The sequence below is a fragment of the Papaver somniferum genome, unplaced genomic scaffold (genome assembly GCF_003573695.1).
Source record: "Papaver somniferum cultivar HN1 unplaced genomic scaffold, ASM357369v1 unplaced-scaffold_10, whole genome shotgun sequence".
NCBI classification, from domain to species: Eukaryota; Viridiplantae; Streptophyta; class Magnoliopsida; order Ranunculales; family Papaveraceae; genus Papaver; species Papaver somniferum.
The window spans coordinates 13,208,675-13,234,208 of record NW_020618825.1 but is presented as its reverse complement, the minus strand read 5'-3'; the positions used below and the strand labels follow the sequence as shown (position 1 = coordinate 13,234,208).

The 25,534-nt window shown below is 37.8% G+C and overlaps 1 long non-coding RNA gene and 1 pseudogene across 6 annotated transcripts; both read left to right on the top strand.

Annotated features, from left to right (window-relative positions):
• Nucleotides 1–1,420: 1,420 nt before the first annotated feature.
• LOC113326639 lies at nt 1,421–23,145 on the top strand (annotated as a pseudogene).
• LOC113326640 lies at nt 16,579–20,508 on the top strand. Of its 6 annotated transcripts, XR_003348435.1 has the most exons (7): nt 16,579–17,643; nt 17,886–17,960; nt 18,151–18,188; nt 18,320–18,437; nt 18,845–19,403; nt 19,475–19,559; nt 20,118–20,508. It is a non-coding gene; the product is annotated as an uncharacterized LOC113326640 (long non-coding RNA). The 6 variants fall into 6 exon arrangements; XR_003348432.1 differs by having other exon boundaries at nt 16,579–16,816; nt 16,960–17,643; nt 17,886–18,437; XR_003348433.1 differs by having other exon boundaries at nt 18,151–18,437.
• Nucleotides 23,146–25,534: the final 2,389 nt, after the last annotated feature.

Genomic DNA, 25,534 nt, shown 5'->3' with positions numbered 1-25,534 from the left:
AATAAAAAATCTTAAGGGAGAAGCGAAGCTGAGCTACAAACAATTAAAAATCCTAAGCATGCATCGGACATGGCGAGGCAAATCCGAGCAACACCAGACCAAAAATCCTAAGCGACGAGGCGTGGCGAAGGCGAACCATACCAAATCAAAAATGTATCACGACGGGGTGGGGCGAACCCCCGTAACACCGAATAACAAATGTACGATGAGGCGAGGCGAAGACACATCATACCAAATCCAAAATATAATTAAAAGAAAAAGTTGCACATCAGGCATAATCCTAAGCGACGGGCAAGGCGAAGCCGAGCCGCACCAAATAAAAAATCCTAATGATGCGCTGGGACGTGGCAAGACAAAGCTGTTTTCGGGTCCGCTCGGTACGTAGCACGGGTACAAAATCTAGTTAATATTTAAAATATATAAGAAAAAGTTAATAAAAATGAATTACGCACCATTACCATGATTTCTAATATTAATCTAATACACACAATTTGTACTAATATTTTCTATACTTGCCCCACTACAAGAAAATCAACCTATTGCTACACCATATATTGTCACACTTTCAATATAAATGTTGCAATAGCAAATTTCTAGTCAGAGTAATTTTCAGGTAGGGTTTGACACTTAAACCATTCCAGATACGATTTTGCGGCAACTTTTTGTTAACATTCGAGGCCATAATCTTAGCCTAATTGGTCTCTTGTAGGGTGGTGGATGTTCAGTAATACCTATGGATTGTTTGAGTAATTTATTGAAAGTGGTGGGGAAAAAAACGAAAAGTCATTTTGAAACACATCTAATCAAGAAAAAGAAACCCTTCGGCACTCGGAAGCTTATTACCAAGTGAGCAGACATTATCAAGAAAAAGAAACCCTTCAGTACTCGGAACCTAATTATTACCAGGTGAGCAGACATTCTTGTGGTTTGTTGGGAACTTTCAAGTGTACTTATCGTTATTTCCATCTAGTAAGAAAAATCTTTTCTTTTCTTTTGCATTATAATTAGGGGCAAGTCTTCGTCGATACCTCGGTTGGCATCATTTTGCAGAATAACTTTTATTGGAACCACTCTTGAGAATATAAATGTATGACAGACAACAAAAATGTGGAAGCAAATCTAGGAGAAGATTTGACAAACAAAAACAAAATGATGAATATCATTCACATTCTATCCACATGGTCCTGCCATAGGATCCAATATAGATCTTAGCTTAGCTAGATGCTACTTTTGTTGCAGACCAATAGGAATTATCCTATTCATTCAATATATCTACTGTACAATAGATTGATCGCCAATGTCATTACACTAAAGCATCAATAACCAAGAGAATAATATCTATGCCTGGATACTAGATGCCTCCTTATAAATTCCTTCTATTCAACAGCATTTTCTGTACGTCTCTAGCTCTCTCAAAGACATGCCTTCTCAAGCAATCCCAGGGGAAAGCATTCATGGAATCCAAGTTTCCGGTACAGATAATTGTTCATCTTCTCACGAATGGTGATCATCATTCTCTCCATTGCTCTTTAGTTAATGTTATGGAAGTTTCTAATTTGTAATGCATTTCAGGTTGGAAGGAAAGATTACGATAGTCACGGGTGGAGCTAGAGGCGTTGGAGAAGCAATCGTTAGAATGTTTGTGAGCCACGGTGCCAATGTAGTCGTTGCCGACATCCAAGACGAACTTGGGGCTAAGCTAGCTACCTCATTAACCCCTTTTGTAACATTTGTACATTGTGATGTTGGCCAGGAAAATGACATGATGAACATGATTGACATAACCATTTGCAAACATGGCCGGCTAGACAGCTACATCAGCAATGCTGGAGTCCTTGGGAATCAAAGTAAACACAAAAAGAGTATCCTCAACTTCGACTCAGAGGAATTCGGTCGTGTGATGCGTGTCAATGTAAAAGGTTCTGCTCTCGGCATTAAGCATGCAGCGCGTGTAATGGTGCCAAGTGGAACGAAGGGTTCGATAATATCAATAGCTAGTGTAGCTGGAGTTATGGGAGGACTAGGTCCTCATGCATACACAGCTTCTTTCTTTTTTTAGATAGAGGGGAGTGATTTTATTAAGAAACACCAGGATCTAAAAGCCTGCATAACACTGTTTGAAGCTGTGAAACATCATGATTAAATTTTTCTAGTAGAAGTTTATCTATTCTTACTACTTTAGAAATGGAATCAGCTAAAGAATTAAAATTCCTACTAACACAAGACAGCTTAGAGAAATTGAAAGTGATAAGCAACTGTTTAATCTCTTGAATAATCCTTTTATTCTCCCGTCTAACTGATAAAAAAATGTTGTTGATCAAGTTAATTACTGTCTCAGCATCAGATATGATGTGTGTGCTGTCTAAGTCCATTGCCTTTGCCCATCTCAGTCCTTCAAGAACCGCTCTACACTCTCCTGCTTCTGCATCGATTATTCCAGCTGCATGAGATCACGAAAGCACCTGCATCATAACAGACAACGCCAGAACCACAATCATTAGTGAATTTATCAAAAGAAGTGTCTACAAAGAACTTAAAGGTGGTTGCTTCATCCAGAATATCCTACAGGCAAGTAGTAGAGTTAGTAGTAATCTCAGGTAATGTAGAGGTGCTGATTAATGCATCATCTGAAGCTCCATGAGTAGGGGCACTATAACTAATCAACTGATGTTGAATCCTTTCTGCAATACGAATTGGATTGAGAGTTTTATCTTGAAAAACGCAGTCACACCTCTCCTTCCATATTATCCAACTTCCTACCATTAACAGATTCCGCCAATTATTAACATCATCACTTCCTGCATTCTGAACATCTTGAAACCAAGATACAATCCATTATTTAACAGATTGGCATCGAGTAATAATCTGATCAATATTGATATTAAGATCTCGCCAAACTGCCTTAGCATGAGAACAACTGATGAGTATATGGAAAAGAGTTTCATTCTCTTGCTTGCAGATTGTACAGTGAGTTTCAATATCTTGCAATGCCGGAGATAATCTCACTCTTGTAGGAAAAATATTCTTTAATCACTTCCATATGAATAGTTTGACACTATGAGGCAGCTTCGTTTTCCAGAGCGCTTTCCAGACTGTTATTGGAAAATCATTAAGTGTAGCTTGATTTTGTACTCTAGATTCAGTAAGTTTATTGTAGGAAGACTTGAATGAGAAAATTCTATCTTTTGAAGGATTCCACCTAACAATATCTCGTTCATCAAGCAAAAGCTGTATATGTTTAATTTTGTCCACAATATTAGAAGAAAATAGAGTATTGAGAAGAAGCATATTCCAAGTATTGGAATCTGGTAGAATCAACTCACTGACAAACACATACTGCAGGTGTGATGGGGTAAAGTGGCTCCACTTTGATGTCCAGACCTATAATCCATCTATCAACCCATATTTTGGTACCCTTACCATTGTTGACCTCCGTACTGTAATGTTATTGAAGTATAGAAAGATCAAGTTCAATCGCTTTCCAAGTATATGAAGAGTTACTTCTTTCTCCTTCAATATGTAAAAACTCTTCTTTCTTGAAATACTTAGCTTTGAGAATTCTAGTTAGCAAGTGATAAATGTTTTGACAAATTGTCCATGCAATTTTAGTGAGTAGTGCATGGTTTAACATTTCCACATCCCTGAATGCCAAACCTCCTAAATCCTTGGATATACTCAAGTTATGCCAGCCAATTAAATTTAACCCTCTATTAGACTTTTAACCCCACCAAAATTTTCTTTGCAGTGTACCAAGTTTCTTAATAAGAGTCTTAGGAATTTTGAATGTACTCATCCGATACATGGGAACAACATTAAGCACAACCTTAACCATTTTAGTTCTTCCAGCTTGATGTAGATTAATACCTTGCCAATTTCCAAGTCTTCTTCCAAAGGCCAACTGAATATCTTCAAAAGCTTTCACTTTGGATTTACCAATAATCAGAGGAGACCCTAGGTACTTCTCATTTTTCTTCATACATTGAACTCCCAAAATATTGCTGAGAGTATTGCACACAGATGGATTCATGTTGTTACTATAAAAAACTGAAGATTTGTCAAAGTTTATGACCTGAACATATTATGAACTAAAATCCTTCAAAACTTGAAGTAGATTATTCACACTAGTTAAATTAGCTTGAGTGAAAACGAGACAATCATCTGCAAAAAGAAGATGATTTATATGTGGTGCTCCTCTTGCAATTGAGATTCCTATGATTGGTTTTGAATTATGGGCTTCTAAAAGAGTTACAGAGAACCATTCCATTGCAATTATGAAGAGATAAGGGGAAATGGGATCTCCCTGTCTAATTCCTCTAGTAGGTGAGAATTCTTCGCATGGAGAGCCATTAAGCATAACAGACAATGAAGTAGTACTCATACATTCCTTGATAAGATGACACCAATCTTCACAAAACCCAAAACTTTGAAGTACTTTAAGAAGAAAAGACAATTCCAATCTATCAAAATCTTTAGATATATCAAGTTTTAAAGCTAGCCAACCTCCTTCTCCTTCTTTTATTTTCATTGAATGAATAACTTGATGAGCTATAATGGTGTTATCATTGATACGCCTTCCTGAAACATAAGCAACTTGATATGGAGAGTTGATTCTTTCCATTAATGGCTTCATTCTAGACACAAAATCTTAGAAATGATGTTGTAAGAAGTATTACAAAGCCCAATAGGTCTGAAGTCAGAAGGAGTACCAGGTTTATTCTTCTTTGGAATTAAAGAGGTGAAGGTTTTGTTGAGCTGTTTGGGCAAGAACTTGGTGGCAAAAAAAATTCTTAACCATGTCACAAACATCATTACCAACTATACTCCATTGTGACTTGTAAAATCCATCTTGGAATCCTTTAGGCCCTGGAGCAGACCAACTCTCCATGTTTTTGAGAACCTTATGAATTTCTTTATCTGATGGAGGAAAAAGAAGAAATCTGTTATCTTCCTCTGTGATTAAAGTAGGAATATGAGTATAGTATTGTTCTTCAATTATAGTATTTTGAGAAGTACTTATGTTCTTAAAATGTTGTGTAAGTAAAACAGAAATATCTTCTCTAGATTGTAACTAAGTACCATCATTTGTTTTTAAAGAATCAATATTGTTCCTAGCTTTCTTCCTCTTAGTATTGTAATCCATATCTTTTACAAAGTTGTCTCTAGACTTTTGCTTGTAGAACTCATGCTGTATTTTGTGCCATTTATCCAACTCTTGACTGATTTCTAAATCTTTTGAAGTATTATTTGAAGAAAAAGGCATGGCTTGCAATTCAGATAAATTTTGTTGAAGATTATCCACATTATGATCAATGTTTCCAAAATGAGTTTTATTCCATTTAGATAAAGTAATCCTAGTGAACTGAAGCCTTTTAATGAGTTTGTATCCTGGTGATCCTTGAACATATTTTTCCCAAGCCTTAGCAATTTCAGTTGCACAAGTTCTATCTTGAAGCCAAGTCTGAAAGAATTTAAAAGGCTTCCAAAGCTTTGGTTGAGAGTAATCAGCCACAAACATCACAAGGCAATGATCACTTCCATTCTGATTTAAATGAAGAAGTTTAGAGTCTTGAAAATGTAAACTCCAAGCACCATTAGTGAGAGCCATATCTAGTTTTGATCCTTTTTTTCCTAGTTCCCAAATTATTATTGGACCAAGTATGCTCTCTACCTATGAAGCCCAAATCCTGTAATCCCACTTCCTGAATGATAAAATTAACAAGGCCATCACCTGAAGAAGAAGCTGATGAAGAAGTATCTAAGATATGGAAATTAAGATCACCCAAAGGTTGGGAAATATTGAGTCCAATATCTTTGATAAAATCCCATTGAGCTTTGTTCTTTGTATAGTCACAGGAGCCATACATACAAGATAGTAACAATTCTGGTTGACTAGGATCAAATTGAACTGCAACATGAATCATATTATCTTCATAGCTAACCACATCACAAATAAAACCATTCTTCCATAAAAGGGCTAATTGGTGGGCCCGGGAAAGCGTATAAAATTGAAGTGAAATGAAAACGCGGGCCTACAGTAATACCGCAAGTGCACGGTCGTCAGTTGTAGCTCGTGCAAGTACGGGTCGATCCACAGAGACTGGGTGTGTTTTGTAGTGTTTAGCTATTTTGGGTTCTAGTTGCTATTGTTGGGCTTTGGGTACCAATGGGTTATGATTAAGCTTCCGTTTTGGACTATGGGCTTGTGTGATAATGAAGTGCTTTGGGCCTTGGGCCTTTGAATGATTTTGGAATGAACTGTGAACTAGGCTTTGGCCTTAAACTTAGGCTTGGGCTGAACTGGGCCTCAGAGGCTTTTGGGAGCTAGGCCTTTTCTTGTTCTGAACCTATTTCTGGGCCTTTGGTTGTGAACTAAACCTTGGGCTTTGGGTTTTTGAATAGCACTGGGCCTTGTAACAGTGAACTGTGAATTGGGCTTTAGGTTTTTGAATTAGGCTAGGGCTCAGTGGACTACAGATGGACTGAGCTTGTGATGTGATTTGAGCCTTGGGTTGAGCTGGGCTTTGAAGAGGAAGCAGCAGCAGCAGTGCAAAGAGGAAGGAAAGCAAACAGCTGCAGTAGCAAAGCTGGAGAAAACAGCAGCAGCAACAGGGTTGCAGCAGCAGTAGCAAGAAAAAGAAAGCAGCAGCAGCACTGCACAGCAGCAGCACAACAACAGCAAGTAGTAGCAGCAAGGAAAAGAAAGCAGTGCAGCAGCAGTACTGCACAGCAGGGGAAAGAAAGCAGCAGCAGCAGCGGAAGTTGAAGTAGCAGGAGAAAAGGGAAGAAAACAGGGCAAAACAAGGCAATCTAGCAAAGGGAAAGACCAAGGCAGTGAGGATGGCAATGGAGATAGTATCAATATATACAATGTGGCAATATATACAATGATAAAACAACAGTAATCTACATGTGCATATTAACAATGGCATAAGCAAACAGCAAACAACAATGATGATGGTGAAGGTGATAATGGCATAAAGAATGACAAAGAGATAAACCAAGGCCTAAGCCAAGGGCAGGGAGGAGGTTGCAGTTGAGATGGTGAGGGTGAGCCTAGGCATACAAATGGAATGGAAAGAGAATTAGCTTGCTATGAGCACTAATTTCTCCCATTGCTCAATCAAAACAATGCATCCTAAGCATACAAATGGAATGGAAAGAGAATTAGCTTGCTATGAGCACTAATTTCTCCCATTGCTCAATCAAAACAATGCTTCAAAGCTCTAACCTAGCATTCCACTTCTTGACAGTGAATTAAACCTAACAGTGAACTAAACATAACAATAAACATTTATAGTGAACTAACATGGAACACAAACATCAACAGGAACATGCACATTTAACAGGAACATCAACAGGATTTAAAACAGGAAATTAAAACATGCACATCAACAGGAACATAACAAACATGAACATCAACAGGAAATTAAAACAGGGAAAGAAACTAACACACATGAACATCAACAGGATATTAAGAGTGGAACATTAACAGAACATCAAAGTTCTGGACACTGGCTATTCCAGCATATTCTCTCACACACACCCTCCAGTTCTATTTATACCCAAAACATCAAATTAGGGTTATCACCCATTTTCCCAAAATCCCAAAATAAAACAGTACAATTAGGTTTACTGTTTTTCTAATGTCATGGGTCTAATTGAGCCCATTTCCCTACTCTAATCCTCTCCTGGTACGGTCCCAACATGAATTAGGGTTTCTAGAGAAACCCCCAAATTACAGAGAAATTAGGGTTAGTGATACTCACCCAAATCGAGGAAATTTCTTCCATGTAGTCTCGACCCATGCTTCCTCTGACCTTCCTGCTCTTCTCGGCTGCTTCAATTTCTGTCTCTAACCTCACCTATTTCATCAACTTCTAAACTAGGGTTGTCGGGTTGAGAAGTTGATGTAATAGATGGCTAGAGAAGAAGGGGACGTGATGGTGGTATCTGCTACGGTCGGGGAAGAAGTGATGGTGGTGGAGAAGGCGAGGTAGTGACAGTTTGCAGAGACAGGGCATGGAGGTGGTGGTGGTTCTGCAACTGATTTTGGGAGAAGGGGAAGAAGCTCGACTGTTTTGGGAGAAAGGAAGTGTTTGTTTGGGTATAGGGTATCGGGTTCTACGGTGTGAAGCGGGGATAGCGCGGTTTGATGCTCTGCGACAAGGAGCGATGGATGGGAAGATGGTAGGTGGATCCAACGGTGATACGGAGGTAAGCGTGGAGCGACCGTCGGATGAAGGGATGTAGCAAAACGGACGACCCAAGATGGAGATGGGCGTTGCGATGTAAAGCGGGGGCTTCGGAGTTTGATGTGCGATGATGGAGCGACCGTAGGATGCTGAGATGCTTCGATCTGACGGCTGAAATCCGAGACGGGCTTGGATAGTGGAAATGTGTTTGAGTAAGGGTTTTGGGCCTTGGGTATGCCAAGCCCATATCTTCTTTAAGGACAATTCTTCTTCTTCAAGCCCACTTCTAGCCTTTTGGTCTTGTGCACAACATTCTTCGCGGCTTCCTTGTGTAATTCCTCCCGGCTTTTCACTACTTTTCTGCTCTTTTCCGCTCTGCTATTCATCCAAACTTTATTTATTACCTAAAAATGCAAAATTAAGTAAGAAAAATATTTATTCTTGAAAACAATGAAAATACAGAATATGGGATAAAATGTAGAATTACTGCACAAAAGATGAGTTAAATGCCAACAAAAAGGGATAAATATATACAATATTTGACACTCATCAAATACCCCCAAACCTGAATTTTACTTGTCCTCAAGTAAAAAAAAACTAAGGAAATCCTACCTATACCACTGTCGCTGGTCTCTCGAATGCATTTAGCGTATGCACTAAGCCTTTTAAACCACTAAGTGTCCCTAGTGGACGAGTTGAAGTCTCGTGAAGGTTTGATTAGAACGTACCTACAAAGTTCTAGGTCAAAATATAAGCTCAGATTCCATCAAATGTGACATGTGCAAGTCAGTTAAGCTCACAGCAAAATGGAGATGTCAATCTAGCTATCAAGGCACAATCCTAGCACTGATAACAAAAAAAGGACATGTGATAAGAGTGTAAAGTGTATCTACACATGTGTAAAGAAAGATCTGAAGTTATGACTACTAATCACCAAGAGATAGTTTCTCAGGCTAAGAACCAAGGTCGAAATCTAGCTAGCTGTCCGAACTTTACGAGAATTGTGAATGAGTAGGAGGTATTTCACAATTACTCGCGTTGTACATCAATGGCATACACCCTCCTTGCTTATTACAATGAAACAACAAAAGATGACTATTTACATGACTCTTATTTACATTGACTATTCTCTTTTTATTTTTGGAACAAGAGATGATGGAACTGATAAATACTTGATTTTTTTTTTTGTATTTTTATGATATTTTTTTTCTCTTTTTTTTTTTTTTTTTTTTTTTTTTTTGCAAAGAACTTGAATTGATTTTCATATGGTAGCTCTTTTGATACATAACAAAAGAAACAAAAATTACATGACACTTTGCAAGAGGTAGCCCTTTTTGATGCACCCAGTTAAATTCGATGGTTGTCTTTCTTAATGTAACCTCCACCTTCTATCCCAACCAACCAAAGAACAAGCTAGTCAAGTTTCGTTCAGTATTCTAAAGTGATTGGCAATCGTGACTTCCTATCAAACACCTTGAAGATCGAGGCCATACATGTATTGGTAGATCGTGCGCGTGCAAATTTCTTATCACTATGTGAATTGTGCTAGAATCAGGGTGCCTAAATATCTAGACTAAGACTCCTAATAATTACATATTTGCACAAGAGTCAACATTTCAAGGTAAATGAGCTCCATTTTTTATAATTTTTTAATTTTTTAATTTTTTATTTTGATTTTTCATTTTTTTTTTTTTGGAATTTTTCAATTTTTTCAAAAAGAAGAAGGAGTTCGTTTTCAATTATGGCATATTATCGTGGTATCTACTCTATACCCCCAAACCTAAACTAAACATTGTCCTCAATGTTTCAAAATATGGAAAAAATTATAATACAACATATGAAGAGGATCATGTTGAGTAGGGAAAAAGGAAAGAGAATACCCGATTTCGGCGAAAGCAATATTAGAACTCCGTTATTCAAGGCAAGAATCCAACATATGTCAGCCGAGATCATATTGGATTTAGAAAAATATATACAAAAGGAACAAAAAGGGTTTTTAAAAATTTTATCTACTGGATTATATACAAAAAATTCACCATACACTAACAATCTAAAGAGTTGAGGATCAACCCAAAAGACAAAGTGTAGAGGTTTCAACAGCTTCACACAATAATAATATGATAGGCATGCAAGTGAAGCTGTGAAACAAAATGAGCTACCCCCAAACCTGGATTTTTCAACGGATAAAATTTTGGAAACAAAATCTCGCAGTTTTGGGGGTTCATCATGCACAAGGTCTAGCTCGAAATGAACTGTGCTAGGGACGGGCAAACATGCTAATTCCAACTGTGGTTCCTCAAATGTATTATACTTAGAAGCAAAATAGTCCAAGAGGACTTGGGAAGCACACAGTTCCAAACCTAGATTAGGGACTCTCAGAAAAGTCGGTTTGACAATATGGGTACAAACCAAATCTAGGTTGGGTGGAAGGCCAACAGATTGTGACTCATGTAGGAGAATATGTGCGTCATTATTAATCAAATCAAAATCTCCTAAATCATCTACACATGTCACATCATGCTCACAATCAATCAGTTCAGCAAGTTCACACTCAGAATCATCAACATCATCAACAAATTTATTCTCATGTATCGGCAAATCAGGAGAAATATCACAATGTGACCTAGGTAGAGAATCAGACACATCAAATATATTTTCATGCATATTAGTGTCTACAGAAGATTCAACTATTCCTATGTCATGCTCATCTTCACAGAATAATTGTACGAATCCCATGTCAATATCAAAATCATATGAATTACAATGAGTATTAGAAAAAACAACATTCATGAAGGTCGAGGGCGAGAAGCCATATGTTTTTGAACCAACAGGTTCCACAATATTTTCATGTTCTTCTAACATATCATCATAATCATCATAATCATCATCATGGTAGCATGCATATTGGTCCTCATTAACAGTGGTGGTGTCATTAGTCGATTCATGTTCCTCTAAATTAGGTTCATATTCAACATTATTTACATGAATGGGACTAGACACTTCATTAGGGACAACATACATTTCCTCATGAATTTCCTCCTTTTGTCGGTGAAGCAAAATCTGATCTAAATGTGCATGAATTCGTGATGTAGATCTATCATAGTCTTGCTTGCAGAGTCTTAAAGCTTCTGTGGTGGAGTCTAAATTCATGGGAGTACAAAATTCTTCATGTTCAAATTGTGGTGAATGGTACATGTGTGCATGGTCATTTGGGTTTACAAAATATTGATCGCAACCCTCAAAGGATTGATTATGGTCCCAATGACTACCATTCTCACAATTTATGGGCATTTCATACATTGGATTTTCTCTAGATTGCCTAAAATTATGCAAAATATGACAATTCTCAACAAGGTGGTCTAAACTACCACATGCGGGACATGCATAGATTTCAGGTTGCCTAAGAAAATTAGATGTGACAGATTCCTCATGTGATTGCATTTCTAAAGCTGTGATTCGAGCTTCTATTTGATCCATAAGTGATGATTGTGTGAGTGAGTCTCTAGCAAAATGTTCATTTTCACGTTGCGATGAATGATGCATGTATGAATAGTCATTAGGGTTCATGTATTGCGGCTCGGGACTTTGAAAATGTCCATAATAATTCCTATGACTATTGACATCATGGTCCGTGGAAGGTTCATAATGTGGCACATGCCCATAAGCAAGTTCTCTAAGAGTTTTATTTCCATCCCCAGGAGCAGACCAAAATCCAGACATGATTGGCTCAAAAGCTAAGTAACTATGTTACAAAGCCCAAAATTTGGTTTTTTAAAGGGTTTGGATTTTTGGGAAAAATTTGGTTTTGAAATGGGAGTAAAATAAAAAAATAATAAAAAAAAAAATTTGGTTTAAAATGGGAGCAAGAGAATTTTTTTTTTTTTTTTTTTTTTTTTTTTTTTTTTTTTTTTTTTTAAAAGAAAATAAAATTTGATTTTTGAATGGGAGCAAGCCCACTGTTTGTTTTGTATCTGCTTTGGCTCCGCTTGGTTGAAAACTTTTGGTGGAACTGAGTCCAAAATCTCGGCCTAGAATTTGGGTACTCGGCCCACTAACGAGTTCAACTAAGCGTGATCGGTTACAAGCTCAGCTGGGTTTAAAAACCCAGAATACAAAATACAAGTCCAAATTAAACAAGCTCACAAAAATTAAATACAAGCCCACAAATTAAACAAACAAGCCCACAAATAAATTATTACAAACCCAACAGAAAATAAGAGAAGCCCAAAAATTGGCTTTAATATTACAAGCCCACAATAAAAAAAATTGGAAGCCCACAATTCGGGTTCTCTTAAATGGGTTACCTTTTAAGCACAGCCCAGCTGCTCTGATATTGTTGCAAAACCCAGTTGGGTTTTGGTTCTTTTCCTTGGTGGCGTCCCAGCAGAGGAAAACAGGTTCAGAACAGCAGGTCCAACAGCAAATGAAGTGAAGCAGATGCAGATGCAAATGCTATGCAGTGAAATGCAAAAATAGCTAATAAAACTACAAGAGAAAACAACAGCACCAATCCCCGGCAGCGGCGCCAAAAACATGGTGGGCCCGGGAAAGCGTATAAAATTGAAGTGAAATGAAAACGCGGGCCTACAGTAATACCGCAAGTGCACGGTCGTCATTTGTAGCTCGTGCAAGTACGGGTCGATCCACAGAGACTGGGTGTGTTTTGTAGTGTTTAGCTATTTTGGGTTCTAGTTGCTATTGTTGGGCTTTGGGTACCAATGGGTTATGATTAAGCTTCCGTTTTGGACTATGGGCTTGTGTGATAATGAAGTGCTTTGGGCCTTGGGCCTTTGAATGATTTTGGAATGAACTGTGAACTAGGCTTTGGCCTTAAACTTAGGCTTGGGCTGAACTGGGCCTCAGAGGCTTTTGGGAGCTAGGCCTTTTCTTGTTCTGAACCTATTTCTGGGCCTTTGGTTGTGAACTAAACCTTGGGCTTTGGGTTTTTGAATAGCACTGGGCCTTGTAACAGTGAACTGTGAATTGGGCTTTAGGTTTTTGAATTAGGCTAGGGCTCAGTGGACTACAGATGGACTGAGCTTGTGATGTGATTTGAGCCTTGGGTTGAGCTGGGCTTTGAAGAGGAAGCAGCAGCAGCAGTGCAAAGAGGAAGGAAAGCAAACAGCTGCAGTAGCAAAGCTGGAGAAAACAGCAACAACAACAGGGTTGCAGCGGCAGTAGCAAGAAAAAGAAAGCAGCAGCAGTACTGCACAGCAGCAGCACAACAACAGCAAGTAGTAGCAGCAAGGAAAAGAAAGCAGTGCAGCAGCAGTACTGCACAGCAGGGGAAAGAAAGCAGCAGCAGCAGCGGAAGTTGAAGTAGCAGGAGAAAAGGGAAGAAAACAGGGCAAAACAAGGCAATCTAGCAAAGGGAAAGACCAAGGCAGTGAGGATGGCAATGGAGATAGTATCAATATATACAATGTGGCAATATATACAATGATAAAACAACAGTAATCTACATGTGCATATTAACAATGGCATAAGCAAACAGCAAACAACAGTGATGATGGTGAAGGTGATAATGGCATAAAGAATGACAAAGAGATAAACCAAGGCCTAAGCCAAGGGCAGGGAGGAGGTTGCAGTTGAGATGGTGAGGGTGAGCCTAGGCATACAAATGGAATGGAAAGAGAATTAGCTTGCTATGAGCACTAATTTCTCCCATTGCTCAATCAAAACAATGCATCCTAAGCATACAAATGGAATGGAAAGAGAATTAGCTTGCTATGAGCACTAATTTCTCCCATTGCTCAATCAAAACAATGCTTCAAAGCTCTAACCTAGCATTCCACTTCTTGACAGTGAATTAAACCTAACAGTGAACTAAACATAACAATAAACATTTATAGTGAACTAACATGGAACACAAACATCAACAGGAACATGCACATTTAACAGGAACATCAACAGGATTTAAAACAGGAAATTAAAACATGCACATCAACAGGAACATAACAAACATGAACATCAACAGGAAATTAAAACAGGGAAAGAAACTAACACACATGAACATCAACAGGATATTAAGAGTGGAACATTAACAGAACATCAAAGTTCTGGACACTGGCTATTCCAGCATATTCTCTCACACACACCCTCCAGTTCTATTTATACCCAAAACATCAAATTAGGGTTATCACCCATTTTCCCAAAATCCCAAAATAAAACAGTACAATTAGGTTTACTGTTTTTCTAATGTCATGGGTCTAATTGAGCCCATTTCCCTACTCTAATCCTCTCCTGGTACGGTCCCAACATGAATTAGGGTTTCTAGAGAAACCCCCAAATTACAGAGAAATTAGGGTTAGTGATACTCACCCAAATCGAGGAAATTTCTTCCATGTAGTCTCGACCCATGCTTCCTCTGACCTTCCTGCTCTTCTCGGCTGCTTCAATTTCTGTCTCTAACCTCACCTATTTCATCAACTTCTAAACTAGGGTTGTCGGGTTGAGAAGTTGATGTAATAGATGGCTAGAGAAGAAGGGGACGTGATGGTGGTATCTGCTACGGTCGGGGAAGAAGTGATGGTGGTGGAGAAGGCAAGGTAGTGACAGTTTGCAGAGACAGGGCATGGAGGTGGTGGTGGTTCTGCAACTGATTTTGGGAGAAGGGGAAGGAGCTCGACTGTTTTGGGAGAAAGGAAGTGTTTGTTTGGGTATAGGGTATCGGGTTCTACGGTGTGAAGCGGGGATAGCGAGGTTTGATGATCTGCGACAAGGAGCGATGGATGGGAAGATGGTAGGTGGATCCAACGGCGATACGGAGGTAAGCGTGGAAAGACCGTCGGATGAAGGGATGTAGCAAAACGGACGACCCAAGATGGAGATGGGCGTTGCGATGTAAAGCGGGGGCTTCGGAGTTTGATGTGCGATGATGGAGCGACCGTAGGATGCTGAGATGCTTCGATCTGACGGCTGAAATCCGAGACGGGCTTGGATAGTGGAAATGTGTTTGAGTAAGGGTTTTGGGCCTTGGGTATGCCAAGCCCATATCTTCTTTAAGGACAATTCTTCTTCTTCAAGCCCACTTCTGATGAACAGTGAGTGGAAGGCGTTGGATGATCCCATATAGATTGAATCGAACGGCTACGATGGAGAGGTATGTGGCGACCGTTGGATTATGAGATACAACAAAATTAACGACACCAGATGGAGTTAGGTGTTGTAGTGTTAAGCGGAAGTATCGAGGTTTGATGCGCAGGCAAAGAAGCGACCGTAGGATCTAAATGTGATCTAATCCGAAGGCTTGGAATATAGGTACTATGGTGTTTTGCAGGGACTTCAGATTTTGATGCACGATGAAGAAGCGACCATTGGATGATGAGATGGATCCGATCTAACGGCTGAGAATGGAGGCGGGTATGGATATAGAAAATGGGTTTGGGTAAGGGTTTTGGGCCTTGGGTATGCCAAGCCCATATCTTCTTTAAGAACAATTCTTCCTTCTTGAGCCCATTCCTAGCTTTTTGGACGTGCGCTCCATTCTTTGCGGCTTCCTTGCGTAATTTCTTCCGGCCTTTCACTACTCTTCAGCTCTTTTCCGCTCCGCAAGTCATCCAGACTTTATTTATTACCTAAAAATGCAAAATTAAGTAAGAAAAATATTTATTCTTGAAAACAATGAAAATACAGAATATGGGATAAAATGTAGAATTAATGCACAAAAGATGAGTTAAATGCCAACAAAAAGGGATAAATATATACAATATTCGGCACTCATCACTAATCCCCCAGACAGGCCAATGGGTTGAAGAAATTTCATATTAGGGAATTTAAGTGGATCTAATAACATTTTCATCTTGTCTTCATGGATTTTGGTTCCACATAAAAAGATGATATCAGGGTCTTAAGTTCTAATTAAATCCCTAAGATGATCTCTGGTTGCAGGAGTATTGAGTCCTTGGACATTCCAGAAAATGACTTTCATGAGAATTTAACAGCTGAACTATGCAAAACAATGTAAAAATTATCTTAAAAAACCTAGAAGAAGATATGCATGAAGACTTTATCACTAACGTGGGTTTTGCATGGAATGATTTAAAGTTAGTGTTCCTAATAAATGACTGTGGAAAGCTAATAAATGCAGAGAGAATACACTACACCATTTTCCATAACTAGTAACTAGATTTCGCAACAGATTTGTCCCTGTTGCGAATTTCAGTTGCAAAAGTTTTGCACCAGTTCACCTTCGTTACAAAACTCGCCACTGTTTGCTTATGTTACGACTAGCAACAGATTGGAGTTGTACACGTGCGACTAGCGAGTGTGGCTGCCCACACTCTTAGTTGACTCGGTTTATTCAGCCCATTCTGATCATTACTGACTCGGCTGACTATATTATCGAAAGAAACCTCATTCTATCTCATTCTCCTCTGACCTCTCTTTCCCGTGCTCTTCTCTGATTATTAGGGTTCCATTACTCTGATTTCAAAGAACTTATGAAGTCTCAATTCAGTAATCTCTCCGAGATTAAGGTTTTAATGATTTACTAATTTCAGAGATCTCAAATACCAAATCAAGCCCTTATCTCAAATCCGAGAACTGACCTAGAAGCGACGTTCTCCACCATATTCGTTCTAAGTAAACTCGTTCCACCATGATATGATCTCAGTTGTTGCATTGTATTACTCGACCTATAACCATCTTTTTCGATCTATAAATATTTTCTTGCTTCCTTCTCACTGTGAAGCATTTTCTTCTTTAATCTTTTACTGTAAATTCTCATTGCTTTTGTTGTTTTTGCTGTGAATGTGGATATTAATAGGTTATAAGTGAAGAGCTAATTCGGTTGAAGGATTAGGTATAGATAAGCATTGGATGATCTCTGTCTTTTTTTACATAGGTTTTGTTTGAGATTCGGTTTACAAATGTTGGTGTAATAATCAGTTGCAGAAAGGGGTTTGGTTGATTGTTGTTGTTGAGATTTTGCTTGAAGAAATAAAGATGAAACTTGGGTATTATTCAGATTTGATAGTATGGGTTTTGAATGAATAATAGAGATTGTTCTTGGACCCGAGATGGAAATGACTGTGGTGGTTATGGTGAATTTGAGTTTTAGATTCAGAGAAGATGGAGGTTCAAATTAAAATATGTGTGTATCTTTTGTGGGGTATTAAGGTGAAAGAATAGTTGATTCAGGAGTTTAGTGGTGAATACGTCATGAGAGTGAATGAGTTTGATGTTGGTGATGGAAGAAGAAGAGAATGATCTGGTGGCTGATTAAACTGGGTTTTCAGGGTAGAATGGATTAATGTTGGTGGTTTTGATGTTTGATATTTCAGGTTCAAGAGATGGTTTGATTGAGAAGAGTTGAGACAATTCTGTGCCTGTGGTTGAGAGTATAAATAAGAACGAAAGAGGATGATGTTGATGGGATTAAAATGCTAGTTTATGACTTGAGGGGTTGAATATTTATTGTAGCGGCTTTTGTGGAATGAAGACAAAGAAGGTGAGCTTCACGTTGTACTATTATTGTGCATAGTGATAAAGAGTCAGGCAGGGGTGGAAGCACAGGTTGACTAAACCTGGTTGTAGCCCCGCCCTTTCTTACAAAACCTCATCAAGTTAAGAATTTAGTCTTTGTCAAAAATTCTTTTATCAATTTAATCCACCACGTTCATCAATTTAGTCTTCCATGTCCAGAAGTTTAGTCCACCATATATATGTCTGTTGTTTATGTCATGTTGGCAGATTAAGGAGAAGAACAGAGCAAACAATGGAGGGAGTCAGCCAGAGTTAGTCCATATTATGCACTAGAGTTGCTTGGTAAGTGTTTGTTGAAATGCTTCACCTCACCTATAAACCAAATGTAGGCATAATTTTTTGTATGTAGGATATTAGAGGAATCATTGGTGATTTGTTTTGAGCTCAACTGGAAATTTGGTGAATTGCGAAAGAAGTGAAATTTATCTCTGTGTAGAGTTGTATGTTTTCTTAGTTAAGATGTGATTTCCAGGTAATGGGTGGCTATTCAACTTGAGTCTCAATCCTTGGGTAAGTGCTTTGATTTGTTCAGTTCCTGTGTCCATTAACAGTAAGAACTGTGAGGATATTTCTTTAGAAGATGCTTATGAACTGGGATAATAACAACTGTTGGGATATTTCTACATGCTTGCCCAAGACAGTAATATCATGTGGATTGTGCAAGTATATGGGAGGCTAGTGTACCATTGAAGACGGCCTGTTTAGCATGGAAAATACTCCATGACAAAGTCTCAACTGATGACGCGATGCAGGATTCAGGTATTTATAGTGGTTTTAAGTTGTTCTTTATGTTGTGTCCCTCCCATTTCGAAACTATTTTCCATTTGTTCTTTAACTGAAACTATGCCACTGCCTTATGGAGATGGCTTAGTGAAGTAAATTTTTAGTTTTCAATACATTTTAGGAACTTTTTACAACTTTCAGTAATTTTAACGGCTCACCACTGCTTAGAGATATTCTTTGGGCCGTTGTAATTAGTTTCCTTTAGCAAGTCTGGTGGTGTCTTAACCAACAAGATTCAATGGCTCTTTCAAACAACTACAGCAACCCACTACTAGTATCAAAAATATTCATTAGGGAATCGAATAATCAGGTTAAAGGGTTTATGTGCAATGACGTTCGAAAACTTGCTTTTCTTATACTTTAAAGTTTTTTGACATTTACAGGGAGGGTAACGACCTTTTGCAGATATCTTAGCTAATCATGGAGATGGAGCTATTAGTTCACTGCGGATCCCCCACCTCCGATGATACATACTGCAACTAGGGAAGGGGGTGGGAAGAAAGCCAAGGTACCATCGTTGTCACTTTCGTTGGCATTTCATGGTCGAAAATGACACTTGCACTTTTTTGAAACAACTTGGTATGTGTCCTTCCCTTTGTACAGTTTTTAATAGTGTTTCATATTCCAAAGTTGTTGTTTTATGTGAAGGGGGTGAGAAGAAAGCCAAGGTACTATCGTTGTTCTTATATATGGGTTTGATTATTATGCCTATGCATTTGATGTACGTTCTTAGCTTAACATAAACCATGGCTTGCTTATGCTGAATTGCTGATGCTTGTAGTTTTGGACTGAATGGTACTTATACTAGTATAGATTTATTGGCTACATACATTTTAAGACTGACTTCTCTTGACTTGCTACATGTTAGGCTTATATAACCAGCGCATTCAGAGGAGTGTTGTCAAGGATCTTGCAGACCTTTGATTAATCAAACTTCAGCAGGTAGGTCAATTTGGATTATGCTATTTCTTTCTTTAATGGAATATAGTTTTCTTATTTATGTTTCTCTGTAGATGCATCAAAAGATGCAGGAGGACATGGTGATTGTTTTCTATCTTCAAATGTTTCATCAAAATAGACGCAGAGATTTACATACAAGTAAGTTTCTACATTTCATAGCCTTTTTCTTAATTAAAAAACTGTGGTTTAGGCCCTTTACTTTGTAGTGCTCTTTTGGATGGTTTTTCTTTCTATAATTTGAGTTTTTTGGTTCCGCAAGTGGTGTCATCACTACTGTCCTTGCATATGCTATGGGAGATAAATGTACAGTCTGTTGTTCCAAGCAATGATTCTTTTAAAACTGAACTTCAGGAACTAGATTACTTTATTGGTCCTTGAATCTTGTTCTTCTGTTTGTTTTATGTGGTTAATTTGATTTCCAGAAAGGAATTTTACATATGCAATAATGCCCAAGGAAATGCATCATAATTATTTTGAGTATAGACTGTTTTTTAAGTTGTGTTTTGTTACCATGTTGGTTTCTTTAAGCTGTGTGTTTTTGGTTAACTCAATACCCCCTGAGTAAAGTATTAACATTCAAAACAGGGAATATGACTTATGAAGTTAACTTAGCCGTATGAAGTTACTAATGGATTAAAGTTGCAGGATATTTTATTTCAAGACTACGTTACTAATGGGATGATTTCATTTTTGCAGTGATTGTTGGGGAAGTTGCTAACTTTGTGACTTATGCACTTGGCCCAATAATTCTGGTCACTGCTCTTGGTGCACTCAGCATTATTATCAGGCACGAAACAAGTTCATTCCCCAAGTTGTGTGTACTCTTTTTTTCTCTTCCGTTTTTGGGCTAAGTGTCATTTTCTCTTGCAGCGCTGCACTTGCAAAACATAGAACTTGAAGTCTCTATTCTCTAATGGAAAAGAAGTCCTTTTATTTATAGTTTTATTTTTTTGTTCAGCAATTCTTATCTTTTTAAAATTGTTGTAAAGTTCATTACCTAGGTAGTTTTGGTTGTAAAACAGGGGTAACTGGATTTTGTTGGATTAATTTGATTTCCAAATGAATAGGGGTAGCTTGATTTTGTTACAGGAAATTATAATTTTGACCTTGTTTTGACCGGTCAAAACCACTATTTTTGAATAGTCAAAACCACTATTTTTTGGCAATACAAAATTTTTACTGTTGCGTCCTTCTGATTTGGCAACTGTTTGAAACAGTTGCGACTTTTTGACGTTGCAACTGTTTCAAACAGTTGCGACTACGAAAATGTAGTCGTTGTGAAATATTGCAACATCGACTTTCGTAACAGAGCGAAACTGTTGCAACCCCACTTTGCAACTTCCATTTGTCGTTGCTAATCATTAAATTTGGTGTAGTAACAAATAATTTACGTGAGCAAAAAAGATTTAAATGCAGTATAAGAGTAAGAAAAATAAAGATTAATGAAATGTGTAATACCTGATCCCCCTTGAGTGACTGCGTTATCTGACTATCTCCAGTTGTGATCACTTGAGTATTTGTTGGGGTAGAGATTGGAATCATAATGTTGCTGTGTGAGGAAGTCTCAGACGCAGTAGGAATAGATGAAGCAGCTTCACCAGCTCTGTGACGTTTGCCAAATCTGCTTTCTTATTCAGATGAAACCTCTTCACCCTTAAGTAAAGATTCCAGATTGATAATTTCACCATCTTTAGGAGGTATGAACACTTTCGATTTGATAAATTTTTTCTGATTCTTTTTAATTGTAGGAGTTTTGATAGAAGCAGAATCATTGGTTGCAGCTACAATTGAGATACTTTTACAAATGTTGTTAATTTTTCCAACAAAGTAGGGCTTCTCATGAGCTTTCTTCAAAAATATTGCAACATCCTTACAAACAGATTTTGAATGATTAACAATGTAACACTCAGTGCATATGCTTTTGGGTTGACGCTCAAAGAAGTATTGTTGCCACTTAGTAACTCCTGCATTGGTAGAGCATTTCACTTCCCTTCTTAAAGGCATTGAAAGATCCACATTAACACATACTTTCACAGGAACTCCACCAATAGGGGTTGCATCCTTCGGTTCTATGTCTATAACTTCACCCATGACTTGTCCAATTTTAGTAACTGATGTGACATTCATGTTCTCTGGCAATAAGTATTTGAGTTGAATCCAAAAAAGATGAAAACCCCAATGTTTCTCCGTGTAAACCATTCCTGGAATATAATCATGTATAACCAGAAGGTGCCTGTTAATACTCCAGGGACGTTCATCAATAACTTTGTTGAGTAGTTCCCATTGATTGAACTTGAATATCATAACGTTCAGTTCCACCTCTATGATTCTTAGGTTCTCCAGAGTGAGAAATGGCCAAGTAAAGGTGATACCTTTTTCCACTATGTCATAAGTCATTCGACCTTCAATGATAATCTTACCAATAGCGCTTCACCATATTGAGCTCATTAACATCACCTTTGATAACCACGAGCTCATTAACATCACCCAAATCCAGTGTAGCTTGCTTGAACTTGTTGACTAACTCGGCAACTTGACTAGATTGATCTTCCTCCATTACGTGATACACTTGGTGGGAGTAGTCTACACAGCAAGAATAATAATCTTCACAAAGAATGATATTATGAAAAGGTTTTTTATGAAGTCTAGGGTTATGAGAATATCCAATAATACTGCCCTGGATGTATAATTGGGTATGAATAATCTTGTTATGTAATTGCGGAGTATTTCTAGGATGATAAGTAAGGAAACAAAGATATCCCGAATCTTTTCTAGTTATGGAAGAATGTAAGCTAAGAGCAGCGAAAGAGAAAAGAAAAATAAGGTAACAGAATAACTGCATGCAGTTGACTTTAAGGGTTTTGAATTTTTTTGAAAAATTTGAAAGGTGGGATGAGTTACTACCCAATTCTAATGAGTTGGTTCCGATCCAAGACTTCTTCACCACGGCACCATTAGCAAAAGCAATAATTCCAATCATATTTGAACCCTTAAGCAAAAGCTTGTTAAAATACTCAGCAAAAGCTATGATCACAACAACAAAAGAGGCAAAAGCCATTAGAAATAATCAGAATATCAATCACATATAAGGGGAATCAGAGATGAATTAAAAACCCATCAAAGACAAGAAAGATTGTATAAATAAAGAGATTGCTAATGAAAACAATGCAGGAAGATTAATATTAAGATTCAATAAACATGTAAACAAATTCCTATGATTAGATAATGTAAACTTTTAGATTAATCATTCAAAAATTGACAAAAAGAAAGAAACTGAGTTGACCCGTTTTCGCCCGATCCTCAGAGCTATTTTGTTGTTCTTTTCTCTACTTTTCTGTTTCGTGATTGGTGCATACACAGCTTCAAAGCATGCCATTGTTGGTCTTACAAAGAATACATCATGTGAACTAGGAAGGTATGGAATCAGGGTAAACTGTATTTCTCCATTTGGGGTTGCTACATATATGCTTGTTAATGCATGGAAGAACACGCATAGTTGCGAGCGTGATGATAGCCAGTACATTGACCAAGCTGATAATTATGACATATTACCAAATGAACAAGAAATAGAAAATATGGAGGAGTTTGTGTGAGGATTAGCAAGCTGAAAGGTGCAACATTAGCAACACTCTACTTGGCAAGTGATGAATCGAAGTATGTAAGTGGGCATAATCTGGTTGTGGATGGAGGAGTTACCTCTTCAAGAAATTGTATTTGGTTGTAACATGTACCAAAGCTATATTTGACTTATTTCCCATTGATATCTGTTTCACCAATGTATTAAACATTAATAAAACCTTCACTTTTTATTGGCCGAAATAGATCTTTTCTAATGTAGAAGGTATGTGAGGACACTTGGCACAACTCTATTAGTTGTAATAATTAGAATTTGCTTACACTTTATTTACATCAGCTATTTAACTGTTTGTTAACAACGATGTCGACAAAAAAGTAGGTGAACAATACTTATGTTAGAATTTGAATTTAAATAATTTTGTTACACCGATACTTAACTGTACATTTTTACCACCGTCTAAGGTGGACAACACTTATGTCAAAATCCTTGTTTCAGCTTGAAGTCATGAAACTCTTTGTTTCAGCTTGATTAAGGAAATCATGTTAAAAAGGAAATCCAAACGAAAAAAACACGTTAAATCCGAAACACATAATTCACCCATCGATTTCGAAATCCTACGCCCGGGATCAACCAATCCGGGAGAAACAAGTGGAGGCGTTCGATCGAGAGATAAGAGTTTCCTCTTATAACTGTGTTTCTTAATTACGAAACACATAATCCCGAGAAAACTAAAATTCCTTCCTCCCAACCACTATTCTTTTCTCACGCAAAAGGCGTGGTGTTTTCTATGTTTTTATTTCCGGTTCTTCATTGCATTCCTGATTACAGTCTATCACTATTTCGATATAATTGCTGACCCTCTTTTCATATTAGGCGCATCACACAGAAATCTTTTATTACAAGTGGAAGAAGGTGCAATTCAGACTTAGCTCTTTGATGCGAAAACAAGAAGCATCCATGGTGTGTTACATCTTCCGCCTGTGTGTTATCTCAGCTACACCTAATAATAAAACAAACCCGTCCTTGATTTTGAATTCATGTATTATATTTTAGGTCTTTCATGTGAACGATGTTCCTGGGAGTTTTTGTTTCTTTAATCTCCCTGTTCCCTTTTATTGTATTTTCTGATTTGATTTGAGGTCTTTTATGTGTTGTATTATTTGTTGTTTTTTCATTTCATCTGAATTAGTTTTATGATAAGCGATTTATCTCGATTTTAAGTTAGCCATTAATTTTTATTTTTTGGCTTTGCTATTTTAGATCAAGTTTCTTAAAAAGAGATCGTCTTTTGCTTGGAAACACAATCTTTCCAACCCACGGGTACGAGAATGGAGGGCAGGGGTCAAATTGATCCATCGGTGTAAAGTCCTAATGTGTCCTCAGAAAGGTATGGGCACCTAGAGTCTTGACTGGCATATGCCTTCTTGTCTGACTCTTCTGGGATACTCGCAGTTTTGTTTTGTTTTCTGTTATGTGCATTAGGACTTAGGAGGAAGGGTGGAGTTTAATTTGTCTTCTCCTCATGCCATGACCATGAACACTTTAGAGGCATCCAATAATTAACCGTATGCCCCTTGAACAAGTATATAGATAGCTCAATTGCATCAAATCATTATGAAACAAGTATATACTACCTAGACCATATGTAGCGTGGTTAGTTGCATGTTGTTATGAAGAATAGCTCTGATGGCTTGACGTATTTCTTGGACACTCGGTTGTAAGGGTGGTGGGCAAAAATAATGATTTTTTTGTTTCCTTGTATTGGGATTGATTTGTTACATGGTTGAGGCACAATTGCGATTGATTGGTTACATGGTTGCTGCACAATTCAAGTAGCTTATCTAAGTAGCCTCTTCTAGCCAGATATTCAATATCAGCATCTTGAGTTTTTGATATAAAGAAATCTGTATTCAGGTATCAATTGACGGTGTTTTTATTTCGCATTTTTTTTTGTAAGATTTGAGATTCAATCAGGTCGATCTTTCAGCTGAGTTGCCTTATCCTGGCGACTACTTCGAACCATGTTATCTCAAACTTTTTGGTCACTAGGGTTAGCAGAAGTTGCCAGGGAAAAACAACTTAGTGGCCATCACCTGTGCAAACTAAATAGTGATGGGGTAGAGCTGTATTTAGCAAGTGAAATCCTTAGTTCAAGTCTTTCAGACCTTATTAAGGTACAATGGATTCTCTTTAGCTTAGTGAATTATTCTTTAGAATCGAAACTCTATGACTCCAGGCACCATTATTCCTTTCATAGCTTGAAGATTGCCCACTATATATGTGTGCTAACTCATTCTTTATATTTATTTCGCTTTTCATTCTATTTTTGCAGGTGCATTGTCTCCGTGGGTTAACAGATGTCTCTTCCTTACTGCATATAGGCATTTCTATTTCTTTGTACTTATTGCTATTGTTGCCAACTACCGTTAGAAATTAAGCGCCAAGGTTTAGCTGCTTTACAACTGAACGTTAGGATTATTAAAATGCATCTATATTTCTTTAGGACTCATTATACTTTTTGGTAATGCAGCTTCGT